A 14,556-nucleotide genomic window follows, 5' to 3' on the forward strand; every position below is an offset into this window, starting at 1 on the left:
TTTTTGTGATGATAATACTAATAATCCTTAAGTGATAATACTAGTAATAACTATGGTAATATCATGAGTTACATTAATAATAATAATAATAATCATATAATTAATGCTAATAACTAACATAATAATGGTATTTAACAATAATAATTAATAATAATAATCAAAATAACGATAATGAAAATGATAATAATAATAATTATTATAATTCTAATAAGGATAACATTAATAAATATAATCATAATAATAATAATAATAATAATAATAATAATAATAATAATAATAATAATAATAATAATAATAATAATAATAATAATAATAATAATAATAATAATAATAATAATAAGAATGAAAAACTACCTTTAAGGCTAAAAAGTTAATAAAACTGCCCAGGCCGGGACTCGAACTTGCGACCTCTCGCTCGACACCCACACTCTTAATCATGTCACTGCCCATGCTTTTCTGTTCTAATATCAGGACTAAATTTATTTAACCCGTATTTTTTCGTTTTCATTCCCTTTTACAAACACTAATATATCTCCATTCTTGGCCCAACCTCTAAAATATGTTTACGGCCCAATACTTCAATCAAGTTCGCTATTTAATTAAGCCCAACAACCAAATAAAGAATCGGCCCAACAGTTCAAACGTTTAAAGCCTATTTTAATCTATGAGCCCATGTTGCTAAATAAATGATTAAAAAGGCAACAGCCAGTTTCGAACCCAGGACCCTTCATTCAACAAACATCCTCCCAACCATTTAACCACTCGTCAATTTGTGAATAACCGGCACGCTAAATTGCTATAACCCGTATTGCTTTCTTCTTTTTGAACCAACCTAGCAATCTTCATAGCTATCGTTCCGTTCATCATCATCATCATTCCTTTTTATCATCACTATCAGATCGCCATTATCCTCATTATCATCTTCTTATCGTAAGTATCATCAGCATGTAACATTATCGCAAAAAAAAAAATATATATATATATATATATAAATAATATAAAAACAAGAGTTAGTCTTCATCATCACGATCATACACCTTGATCATCATCATTGTTATCTAGCAGAATATGAACAAGGTCGTACCATAATAATAAGAGTCACGATGGTTGTGGATTTCATAATAGAAAAAAAAAATGTAATGAGAGAGAGAGAGAGAGGAGAGAGTGACAGTTTAGTTCAATCGGAGGTGGTGGCTAATGAGTGGTGGATTGTGGCAGAAAACAAAACAAAAAAAGTTAGAAGTTATTAACGGTGGTGTGGTGATTTAGGATGGTGAAGTGGGCTGTGGTGAATGCGACAGTTTGGTGATGGTTTTGAGTGGCCAAAAACAAAAGAAAAGAGTTGGTGGTGGCGTTTTATGGCAGCGAAAGAAGAACTACCTGTAATCGTAACAAGAAGACATGATCATGGTTGTATAATCGAAGGTGATTGTTAAGTAATCAATTTGCACAGCAGTTGGTCGATGGTGAGGGTTCGATGGTATAAGGTGGGAGGTCTTCGTAGTTGTCGTAGGTGGTTAACAAGGGTGGTGGTGATTGTTCTTGGCGTTCATAACAACCGAATAGTAGCAACCATAATGGTTATGGTGGCCAAATGTTAGTTCACATATAGGTGGTGATGTAAATTCAAGTAGGAAGAGAAACAAAACAATGGAATGGTTGGTGATGATAAATCTTAGTGCAGTTGTAAAGATATCTTTATCTACCACATACATACATATAACTACAACTAGATAGATTAATTAATAATAATAATATACTAAAGGTAATAGTAATCAATCATAAACTCTGAAGGCACAGTAACTAATAGTAAAGCATCCGAGGAATTTTGTTGTTTCATACCGACAGTTTTCACGGACTGTGTTATATCGTGACCATTGCTAAATAGTTAACGTATAAAAGTGTTCCTAAAAATCCCAAATTTTTAGATTAAATATATTTAATTATTTCACTCATTAACTGTTTGAAACCTGATCAAAAAGGTTCAATAATTATTTATTTTATGTTCCAATTTATATGTACGGAGTGCTAATATTTAATCTTAAAAAGGTAAAAATATCTTTGACAAATCTAAAATCTTCGTAATCAATTTACAGTCCAACTTTTATTTCAATCATTCATGAACGTGTATTATATCTATATTAAAACTAACGAAACGTCAACCGAGTGTTACTGACGTTTACCAATTAAGCTCGAAATCATTCATTTTCCATTCTCTCTCTCTCGAAATATAATCAGTTTTAAATAACCAATCTTTCACATAAATATATATTATATATTTTTAAACAAATATATTTAATATTATTTTAAATATTTACATGTACAATTTATATACATATTTATATACGCATATTATTTTACATATTAATTCTACTACGTCGGTTTAAATTGAATTTTTACTATTCCAAATTATTATATATACTTATTTTTATATATTTATATATATATACAATTTATTTACATACAAGTGTTCGTGAATCGTCGGACATAGTCAACGGTCAAATGCATTCATGCAAATTGTTCCAAAATTTTGAGACTCAACTTTACAGACTTTGCTTATCGTGTCGGAATCATAATAAGATTAAGTTTAAATTTGGTCGAAAATTTCCGGGTCGTCACATATGATTGAGGAAATCTTGTCTAGAATTCATCAGCACAATTAATTATGGCAAAATTAACTTGTCAAACATTTGAAAGACTTTCCAGAAATGCCTTAGTTTATAAAAGGCTTTCCTTTGATAGGTTGGGTATATCACATTGGGGAGACCGTAAGTTACGCCGTGTTTTCTTTAAAGCCTTAAATGCAGGGAACCCAAATGCAATTTTACGCTACGGGTTAAGAACCTATTTTGACTCAACATATCCCAACATAGGATTTCGTGAATTAGAAAGAGCTTCTAATATGCAACATAAAGAAGCATGTTATGCTTACGGGTTAGTGATGTTCGCTTCTTACCAAAGTGAGAAAAAGAATATCGAATTGCAGCTTTTAAATAAAACCTTCCCACAAGTGACGGATTCAGTAGTTGGGGTGAGAAACAAGGTTTTTAGATTATTACGGGGCTGTTGGACATTACGAAACCGTCGTCCTTTTGACGACATTACAACATGTTGCCTAGCCAATGGTCATAACGGTTATTTTCCACAAGACCAAGGATGGGAAGTCGTCTTAGTAAAACCAGAATGCATGACTTGTTTCTGGACTTATGAATTACGTGTCTTTATTTCCTTTGCTGAACAACTTGCGTATTAACTAGATTTATCTTCAAAACTGTCCTGTATCAAAGTGTACTATATTTCATGTTATATGTAATATAGCGATGTTGTAAGTTTGAAGAATATTTATATGTGTATATTATTATAATCAGTTTTTCATATGGAATTGTAGTAGTTGAATTGTATATATTAGCTACTAAGTATGAAATTAACGGGTAGGTAGTACCCGAATTTAAACTTATAAAACGCTAATATGAAGAAAAAGCTTTTATAAATGAGTTCATATTATGCTACGAAATACTATTGACTACTCTTAATATTCTGTATGATTAACTCGATTCAGTTGGCTATTTTGAAGGAAATGGCACCGACTACTCGACACACCATGAATATGAGCGAAGAGGAATTTCGTACCTTTCTTGCTGCAAACATAGCCGAAGTACATACTGCGCTACATACCAACAATAACTCTGAATCTAACAATGCATCTAACGGCGCAAGAAATCGTGTAGGATGCTCCTACAAAGAATTCACTGCCTGCAAACCTTTGGAATTTGATGGAACCGAAGGACCAATTGGATTGAAACAGTAAACCGAGAAAGTCGAATCGGTGTTTACCATAAGTAAGTGTACTGAAGAGGACAAAGTTAAGTACGCTACGCATACCTTCACAGGTACTGCATTAACGTGGTGGAACACCTATCTTGAACAGGTAGGACAAAATGCTGCTTACGCACTACCGTGGTCGGCATTCAAGCAATTGATGAACGAGCAGTACCGTCCTAGAAACGAAGTCAATAAGCTCAAGGTAGAGCTTAGAGAGTTACGAACACAAGGGTTCGACATTACCATGTATGAACGACGATTTACAGAGTTGTGCCTATTGTGTCCGGGAGCGTTCGAAAATGAAGAAGAGAAGATCGACACGTTTGTAAAAGGGTTACCAGTAAGGATTCAAGAAGATGTGAGTTTACACGAGCCCGCTTCCATACAAAAGGCAAGTCGAATGGCTCATAAACTCATAAATCAGATTGAGGGAAGAATTAAAGAGTAGGCTGCCGAAGAAGCCAACACGAAACAACTCAAGAGGAAGTGGGAGGAAAACAGTGACAAGAGTCACCAGTACAACAACAATAACAATTACAACCACAATCGTAACAACTATCCCAACAACCGCAACAACAATCGCAACAATAATCGCAATCCTAACAATAACTACAACAAACATCCCAACAACAACAACTACAACAACCGTTTCAACAACAATAACAATCCCAACAACAACCTTAATAACAACAACGGCAACAAAAACCAAAAATAGCCATGTCATAGGTGTGAAGAAAATCATCAGGGGTTTTGCACGACATTTTGCAACAGGTGTAAAAGAAATGGTCATAGCGCGACAAAGTGTGAGGTCTACGGACCAAAGTTTAACAGAACTAAAGGAACAAATAGTGTTAGAACAAGTAATGCCGGAACGAATAGTGTCGGAGCAAGTAATACCAACGTTGTTTGTTATAAATGTGGAAAATCAGGACACATTATTAGAAATTGCCCGAATCAGGGGAATACTAATGGGCAGGGCAGTGGAAGAGTTTTCAATATTAATGCGGCAGAAGCACAGTAAGACCCGGAGCTTGTTACGGGTACGTTTCTTATTGACGATAAATCTGTTTATGTTTTATTTGATTCGGGTGCAGATAGAAGCTATATGAGTAGAGAATTTTGTGCTAAATTAAGTTGCCCATTGACGCCTTTAGATAATAAATTTTTACTCGAATTAGCAAATGGTAAATTAATTTCAGCAGATAATATATGTCGAGATAGAGAAATTAAACTGGGTGATGAAACGTTTAAGATTGATTTAATACCAGTCGAGTTAGGAAGTTTTGATGTGATAATTGGCATGGACTGGTTGAAAAAGGAGAGAGCAGAGATCGTATGTTACAAAAATGCAATTCGCATTGTACGAGAAGAAGGAAACCCCTTAATAGTGTACGGAGAAAAGAGCAACGCGAAGCTAAACCTTATTAGTAACTTGAAGGCGTAAAAGCTAATAAGAAAAGGTTGCTATGCCGTTCTAGCACACATTGAGAAAATACAACCCGAAGAGAAGAACATCAATGATGTTCCCATCGTAAAAGAATTTCCCGATGTATTTTTGAAAGAATTACCGAGACTACCTCCACACCGATATGTGGAATTTCAAATAGATCTTGTACTAGGAGCTGCACCAATAGCTTGTGCTCCATACAGACTCATACCCAGTGAAATGAAGGAACTCCAAAGCCAACTACAAGAAATTTTAGAATGTGGTTTCATATGACCAAGTACATCACCATGTGGAGCTCCTGGTTTGTTTGTCAAAAAGAAGGATGATACATTCAGGTTGTGTATCAACTACCGAGAGTTAAATAAACTTACCATCAAGAACTGTTATCCACTACCGAGAATCGACGACTCATTTGATCAAATACAAGGCTCGTCAGTTTATTCAAAGATTGATTTACGTTCTGGGTATCATCAAATGCGAGTGAAGGAAGATGATATTCCGAAGACTGCTTTCAGAACGCGTTATGGTCATTACAAGTTTATGGTTATGCCGTTTGGGTTGACTAACTCATCAGCTATGTTCATGGACCTTATGAACTGAGTGTGTGGACCATACCCTGACAAGTTTGTCATTGTTTTCATCGATAACATACTTATTTACTCAAAGAATGATCAAGAGCACGAAGAACATTTGAGAAAAGTGCTAGAGTTGTTGAGGAAAGAAAAACTGTACGCTAAATTTTCAAAGTGTGCATTTTGGTTGGAAGAAGTTCAATTCCTCGGTCACATAGTGAACAAAGAAGGTATTCAGGTGGATCCGGCGAAGATTGAAACTGTTGAAAAATGGGAAACCCCGAAAACTCCGAAACATATACGCCAATTGTGATGACCCGGGAATTTCCGACCAAATCTAAACTTTAATCTTTATATGTTTCCGAGACGATAAACAAAAGTCTGCAATGTTGAGCCTCGAAAGTTTTGAAATCTATATTCATGTAATTAATTACCCTTTGACTATGCCCGACGATTCACGAACAATGGTGTGTAAATAAATATGTATATATATATTTATATATATAAACATATATGATTTGATGATTAATATATATATATATATATATATATATATATATATATATATATATATATATATATATATATATATATATGAAATTCGATACATTTGATTTGTTATATCAATACTAATATTATTGTTATTATTATTATTTAACATTATTACTATTAAAAATTAGTATTATTATTAATAACATTATTATTATAATTATGACTGTAAGGTATGATAAAAAGGTTATAAGAATAATTAAAGTTATAATTTGGTTGTAATTCAAATATTATTAGTATTATTATAATTGTCAGTATTAATATTATTACTTTTATAATTATTATCATCATTATTAAGAATTATTATTAATATAATAATTATCATTAGTATTAATTATTATTAAACCTATTATTTTTTTTAGATCATTAGTTTTATTAATAATATTACCATATTATTATTATTTATCTTTATTAATAAATATTATTATTGTTATTAATATTATTATTACTAATTAGTATTATTATTATTATTATTATTATAAATACATTACTAATTAAAATACTGAAAATAAATTAGATAAGAATGAGTTGTTTAACATCACTATCATTTTGCTTCTCTTGTCTAAAAATCAATCCCAGATAGGAATCAATACACAGTAAAAAAACAAAAGTCGTTAGCAATCAGATCCACTTTCTAGTTATTTTATGTTTTATTTATTGATTTATTTATTTATTTATTTATTTTTATTTTTTTGTCTGAGTGAGAAACAAAATACCACGAACTGATATATAATCGATCAGCTCATGTTAAACACAGTCACTCCAATTTTTTTCTCACTATCCATATCAGCTATCAATTATTAACAGTTTCAAATTGTTAAAATTAAACAAAAAGAGTTTATGAAACATCTCAACCTCTGTTATTATTACTTTTTGCCCAAAACACGATTTCGTTTGAATTTTAGAAAACTATAAATGTGGTTTTGTTAGGAATCGTATATGTAAACTTCCTGTAAAGTCTCAAATCACAATTTTTCCTATCGAAATCAAATTCGTGAGTCAAAGTTTCAGGTTCATAAAAGTCAACTAATGTTCTTCATTCAAATTAATGTTATATGTTACGATTAAGGTAAAAGTTATGATTCCATTAGTTTCTATAAACAATTTACAAACTTATTTGTGTTATAACCTTATTCAAAATCATAGCCTTTGCAAAACTAATTTTTTTTTATTTATAGCAGCGGCGACAGCTTATGTTCTTAATTTTTTTTTAATTTTTTTCGTTTGTTTTAATTAATTTAGTTACCCCCTAATCATTCTGTAATTATTTTAAATCCTACACTTTATTTACGTAACTTAATTATTCAGTTATGGTCCTGGTCGATTTGAGAAATTTTGAAGAAGAAGAAGATCACAGATAGATAATAGATAAATAGTTTTAGGTGGAGAGTTTAAACAGATAAGTAAGCAGCAGACGGTTGGTTGAGGGGTTGTCGGGTTTTCGAGAGGTCTCGGGTTCGAACCCGGTATTGGGCAATTCTTTTTACAAAAACATTTAAAGGGTATAATTTCTTATTTGTAATTCCATTTTTATTATTATTATTATTATTATTATTATTATTATTATAAGTGCTATTGTTATGCTCATAATTATTATTGTTATTGTACAAGTGTTATTATTAATTATTAGTATTACTTACTAGTAGTATTGTACTATTAGATTATTAACCTTAATATAGTTAGGTTATAATGACTATTAGTATTAAAATTATTATCATTAGTATTATTATTATTGTATCATTATTATTGTTATTATTAGATATTATGATTACGAAAACATTATAAACCAATATGAAGTTAGTGATAAAAGTAGTTATGGTAAAATTCGGAAACTGATTTTAAATTATATGGATACTTGTACAAATATGTATATGAATGTGAAATTAAGTTATAAGAAACTCTAGTTATAAGTTAGAAAATTAATACGGGGTTTATTATAAAAATTAGTATTGTTAACAAGGTTGTTATTATTATCATTTTATTATTAATGTAAGGTACCATAGAAATTAAAAATTATCAAAATTATTATATTTATCATTATTAAAATTAACACTATTAGTATTAGTATTACTACTACCATTAATATTATTCTTCTTATCATTTTAGTAATATTACAAATAGATATATATTTTTTTATAAAAATACTTTCCGATAGTATTAATATTACGTATCACTCAATTTTGTTATAATAACTAAGCTATATATGAAGAATATCAACTAATATATAAAAATACATTTTTATCATATATAAACCTTAATATGAAATAGTATCATTAACATGTTACAATGAATATTAGTTATATAAAATATACATAAATTAAATTTATCTATCTAACACATAATATCACAAGTACGATTATTAATAATAATATATATAAGTTTGATCGATTACGAGTATATGTTTTAATATATATATATATACAATTGATATAGGTTCGTGAATCCGACGCCAACCTTGCATTGTTCAGTTTGTCTAATGTCGTCATATGTATTTTTACTACAAAATACAATAGGTGAGTTCCTTTGATCCCCTTTTACTCTCTACATTTTTGGGACTGAGAATACATGCGCAACTTTTATAACTGTTTTAAAAAATAGACACAAGTAATTAAAATGACATTATATGGTTGAATGATCGAAATCGAATATGCCCCTTTTTATATAGTCTGGTAATCTAAGAATTAGGGAACAGACACCCTAATTGACGCGAACTCTAAAGATAGATCTATCGGGCCCAACAAGCCCCATCCAAAGTACCGGATGCTTTAGTACTTCGAAATTTATATCATGTCCGAAGGAGGATCCCGGAATGATGGAGATATTCTTATACACATATTGTGAATGTCGGTTACCAGGTTTTCAATCCATATGAATGATATTTTTGTCTCTATGCATGGGACGTATTATTTATGAGAAATTGAAATATGAAATCTTGTGGTCTATTAAAATGATGGAAATGTTTATTTATGTTAAACTAATGAACTCACCAACCTTTTGGTTGACACTTTAAAGCATGTTTATTCTCAGGTGTTAAAGAAATCTTCCGCTGTGTATTTGCTCATTTTAAAGATATTACTTGGAGTCTTTCATAGCATATTTCGAAGAACGTTGCATTCGAGTCATTGAGTTCATCAAAGATTATTATTAAATCAATTTATAGTTGGATAGTGGATATTATGAAATGGTATGCATGCCTGTCAATTTTCGATGTAAAGAAAGTTTTTCTTTTAAAAACGAATGCAATGTTTGTAAAATGTATCATATAGAGGTCAAATACCTCGCAATGTAATCAACTATTGTGAATCGTTTATAATGTATATGAACGGGTCCTTTCACCAATTTTTAGGACTAGCTGGTTACTACAGAATATTCATCCAATATTTTTTCAAAATAGCAAAACCTTGACTGCATTAACGCATAAAGGGAAGAAATTTGAATGGAAGGATGAGAAGGAGAAAGCGTTTCAATTGTTGAAGAAAAAGTTAACTACGGCACCTATATTGTCATTGCCTGAAGGGAATGATGATTTTGTGATATATTGTGACGCCTCAAAGCAAGGTCTCGGTTGTGTATTAATGCAACGAATGAAGGTAATTGCTTATGCATCTAGACAATTGAAGATTCACGAGCAGAATTATACGACGCATGATTTAGAATTAGGCGCGGTTGTTTTTGCATTAAAGACTTGGAGGCACTATTTATATGGGGTCAAACGTATTATATATACCGACCACAAAAGTTTTCAACACATATTTAATCAGAAACAACTGAACATGAGGCAGCGTAGATGGATTGAGTTATTGAATGATTACGATTTCGAGATTCGTTACCACCCGGGAAAGGCGAATGTGGTAGCCGACGCTTTAAGTAGAAAGGACAGAGAACCTATACAGGTAAAAGCTATGAATATAATTATTCGTACTAACATTACTACTCAAATAAAGGAGGCGCAACAGGGAGTTGTAAAAGAAGGGAATTTGAAAAATGAAATACCCAAAGGGTCGGAGAAACACCTTAATATTCGGGAAGACGGAACTCGATATAGAGCTGAAAGAATTTGGGTACCAAGGTTTGGAGATGTGAGAGAAAAGGTACTTAAAGAAGTACATAAAACCAGATATTCAATACATCCCGGAGCGGGAAAGATGTACAAAGATCTCAAGAAACACTTTTGGTGGCCGAGTATGAAAGCCGATATTGCTAAATACGTAGGAGAATGTTTGACGTGTTCTAAGGTCAAAGCTGAACATCAGAAACCATCAGGTCTACTTCAGCAACCTGAAATCCCAGAATAGAAATGGGAAAACATTACCATAGATTTCATTACTAAATTACCAAGGACTGCAAGTGGTTATGATACTATTTGGGTAATAATCGATCGTCTCACCAAGTCAGCACACTTTCTGCCAATGAGAGAAGATGATAAAATGGAGAAGTTAGCATGACTATTCTTGAAGGAAGTTGTCTCCAGACATGGAATACCAGTCTCTATTATCTCTGATAGGGATGGCAGATTTGTTTCAAGATTCTGGCAGACGTTACAACAAGCATTAGGGACTCGTCTAGATATGAGTACTGCCTATCATCTACAAACTGATGGGCAGAGCGAAAGGACGATACAAATGCTTGAAGACATGTTACGAGCATGTGTTATTGATTTTGAAAACAGTTGGGATCGATATCTACCATTAGCAGAGTTTTCCTACAACAACAGTTACCATTCGAGTATTGAGATGGCGCCGTTTAAAGCACTCTATGGTAGAAAGTGCAGGTCTCCAATTTGTTGGAGTGAAGTGGGGGATAGACAGATTACGGGTCCGAAGATAATTCAAGAAACTACCAAGAAGATCATTCAAATTCAACAATGGTTGAAAACCGCCCAAAGTCGACAAAAGAGTTACGCAGACATTAAAAGAAAAGACACAGAATTTAAAGTTGGAGATATGGTCATGCTTAAGGTTTCATCTTGGAAAGACGTTGTTCGATAGCTTACCGACTTGAGTTACCACAACAACTCGCGGCTGTACATAACACTTTCCACGTCTCGAATTTGAAGAAATTTTTTCTAAAGAAGATCTCACTTTTCCGTTAGACGAAATTCAAATCAATGAAAAACTTCGGTTCATCGAAGAACCCGTCGAAATAATGGATGGTGAGGTTAAAAGACTTAAGCAAAATAAAATACCAATCGTTAAGGTGCGATGGAATGCTCGTAGAGGACCCGAGTTCACCTGGGAACGTGAAGATTAGATGAAGAAGAAATACCCACATCTATTTCCAGAAGATTCGTCAACACCTTCAACAGCTTAAAATTTCGGGACGAAATTTATTTAACGGGTAGGTACTGTAGTGACCTGAACTTTTCCATGTTTATATATATTAAATGAGATTGATATTTACATGATTAAATATTTCCAACATGATAAGCAATCAAACTTGTTAAGACTTGATTATTTGAAATGAGTTTCATATAGACAATTGACCACCCAAGTTGACCGGCGATTCACGAACGTTAAAAACTTGTAAAAACTACATGATGTTATATAAATGGATATATATATATATATATGGTTAACATGAGATTATGATAAGTAAGTATCTCTATAAATATGTTTACAATGAGTTATATACAAACAAATGAAATTATTGATTTAAGAAACTCGAAAATGATATATATAACGATTATCGTTATAACAACGTCTTACTAGATACATATGTATCATATTAAGATATTGTTACACTATATTTAACATGATAAAATGATAATTAAGTAAATCATTAAGTGTGTTAACAATGAACTACATATGTAAAAACAAGACTACTAACTTAAGGATTTCGAAACGAGACATATATTTAACGATTATCGTTGTAATAGTATTTTAACATATATATATATATATATATGATGTTAAGATATATTTATACACCATGTTATTATGATAACATAACAACTTAACACTTTATTTAAGTATTATAACAATGGATTAATTACATTTAACAAGATCGTTAACTTAAAGGTTTCAAAACAACACTTACATGTAACGACTAACGGTGATTTAACAACTCAGTTAAAATGTATATACATGTAGTGTATTAATATGTATTAGTACACTTTTGAAAGACTTCAAGACACATATCAAAGTACTTCTACTTAGCAAAAATGCTCACAATTACATTCTCATTCATTTTCATCAACAATTCTACTCGTATGTACCTGTATTCGTACTCGTACAATACACAGCTTTGAGATGTATTTACTATTGGTATATACACCTTTAATCATTCATTATTAGTAGCCATCTTAGAGTCAAAAACATGTTGAACCAATATTTAACAACTTGTATGACAAATGAGCTAAAAACAAACTTAAAGATCTTTTTTTTCTTTATAACAAGTAATCCCGTTTTTATGATTTCACCCCATTTTTTCATTCCATTTTCTCATACTTACACTCTAAATTCTCTCTTAAAATACTCCTAACATCATACTTGATCATCTCTAAGCATTTTCACCATCTTTTAGCTTCAAATACAAGCTTTAATCATCATAAAAATAACCATTCAAGAACACTTCAAGAAATCTTTCAAACTTGCTAGCTTACTTCCAATCTTGCCAATCCATTTCAAGTGATCATCCAATCTCAAGAAATCTTTCTTATTTACAGTAAGATATCTTTCTAATTCAAGGTAATACTCATACTCAAACTTTGATTCAATTTCTATAACTATAACAATCTTATTTCGAGTGGAAATCTTACTTGAACTTGTTTTCGTGTCATTATTCTACTTCAAGAACTTTCAAGCCATCCATGGATCCTTTGAAGCTAGATCTATTTTCTCTTTTCCAGTAGGTTTATCCACAAAACTTGAGGTAGTAATGATGTTCATAACATCATTCGATTCATACATATAAAGCTATCTTATTCGAAGATTTAAACTTGTAATCACTAGAACATAGTTTAGTTAATTCTAAACTTGTTCGCAAACAAAGTTAATCCTTCTAACTTGACTTTTAAAATCAACTAAACACATGTTCTATATGTATATGATATGCTAACTTAATGATTTAAAACCTGGAAACACGAAGAACGCCGTAAAACCGGACATACGCCGTCGTAGTGAAACCAGTGGATGTTTTGGGTTAGAAAAATAAAAAACTATCTTAATCTTTGAATTAGAAGTTTATTTTCTAGAAAAATGATATTACATATGAACATGATACTATATCCAAAAATCATGGTTAAACACAAAGTACAAGTATGCTTTTCAAAATGGTCATCAAGATGTCGTTCTTTCGACGGAAATGACTACCTCTTTAAAAAATGACTTGTAACATGTATTTCCAACTATAAACTTATATTTTTCTATTTATTTTCATAAATTTCAGTTCATTATGAAACCATAGCAACTTGAATCACTCAAAACGGATTTGAAACGAAGAAATGACGGGTAAAACAAAATTAGATAAATTTGCTAGTTTTAGCTACGAAAATTTTGTAACAAATCTAGACTAAACATATCCTAGCTAACTTATATTGTATTATACATGTATTCTAATATATTATGTAATCTTGGGATACCATAGACACGTATACAAATGTTTTGACATATCATATCGACCCATGTATATATATTATTTGGAACAACCATAGACACTCGCAGTAATGTTTGAGTTAGCTATACAGGGTTGAGGTTGATTCCAAAAATATATATACTTTGAGTTGTGATCTAGCCTGAGACGTGTATACACTGGGTCGTGAATTGATTCAAGATAATTTATATCAATTTATTTCTGTACATCTAACTATGGACAACTAGTTGTAGGTTACTAACGAGGACAGCTGACTTAATAAACTTAAAACATCAAAATGTATTAAAAATATTGTAAATATATTTTGAACATACTTTGATATATATATATATATATATATATATATATATATATATATATATATATATATATATATATATATATATATATATATATATATGTATGTATATATCTGTTATAGGTTCGTGAATCGACCAGTGGCCAAGTCTTATTTTCAACAAAGGAAAAATATGTGAAAGTGAGTTATAGTTCCACTTTTAAAATCTATTATTTTTGGGATGAGAATACATGCAGTTTTATAAATGTTTTACAAAATAGACACAAGTGATCAAAATT

The sequence above is a fragment of the Rutidosis leptorrhynchoides genome, chromosome 9 (genome assembly GCF_046630445.1).
Source record: "Rutidosis leptorrhynchoides isolate AG116_Rl617_1_P2 chromosome 9, CSIRO_AGI_Rlap_v1, whole genome shotgun sequence".
Classification (NCBI taxonomy): Eukaryota; Viridiplantae; Streptophyta; class Magnoliopsida; order Asterales; family Asteraceae; genus Rutidosis; species Rutidosis leptorrhynchoides.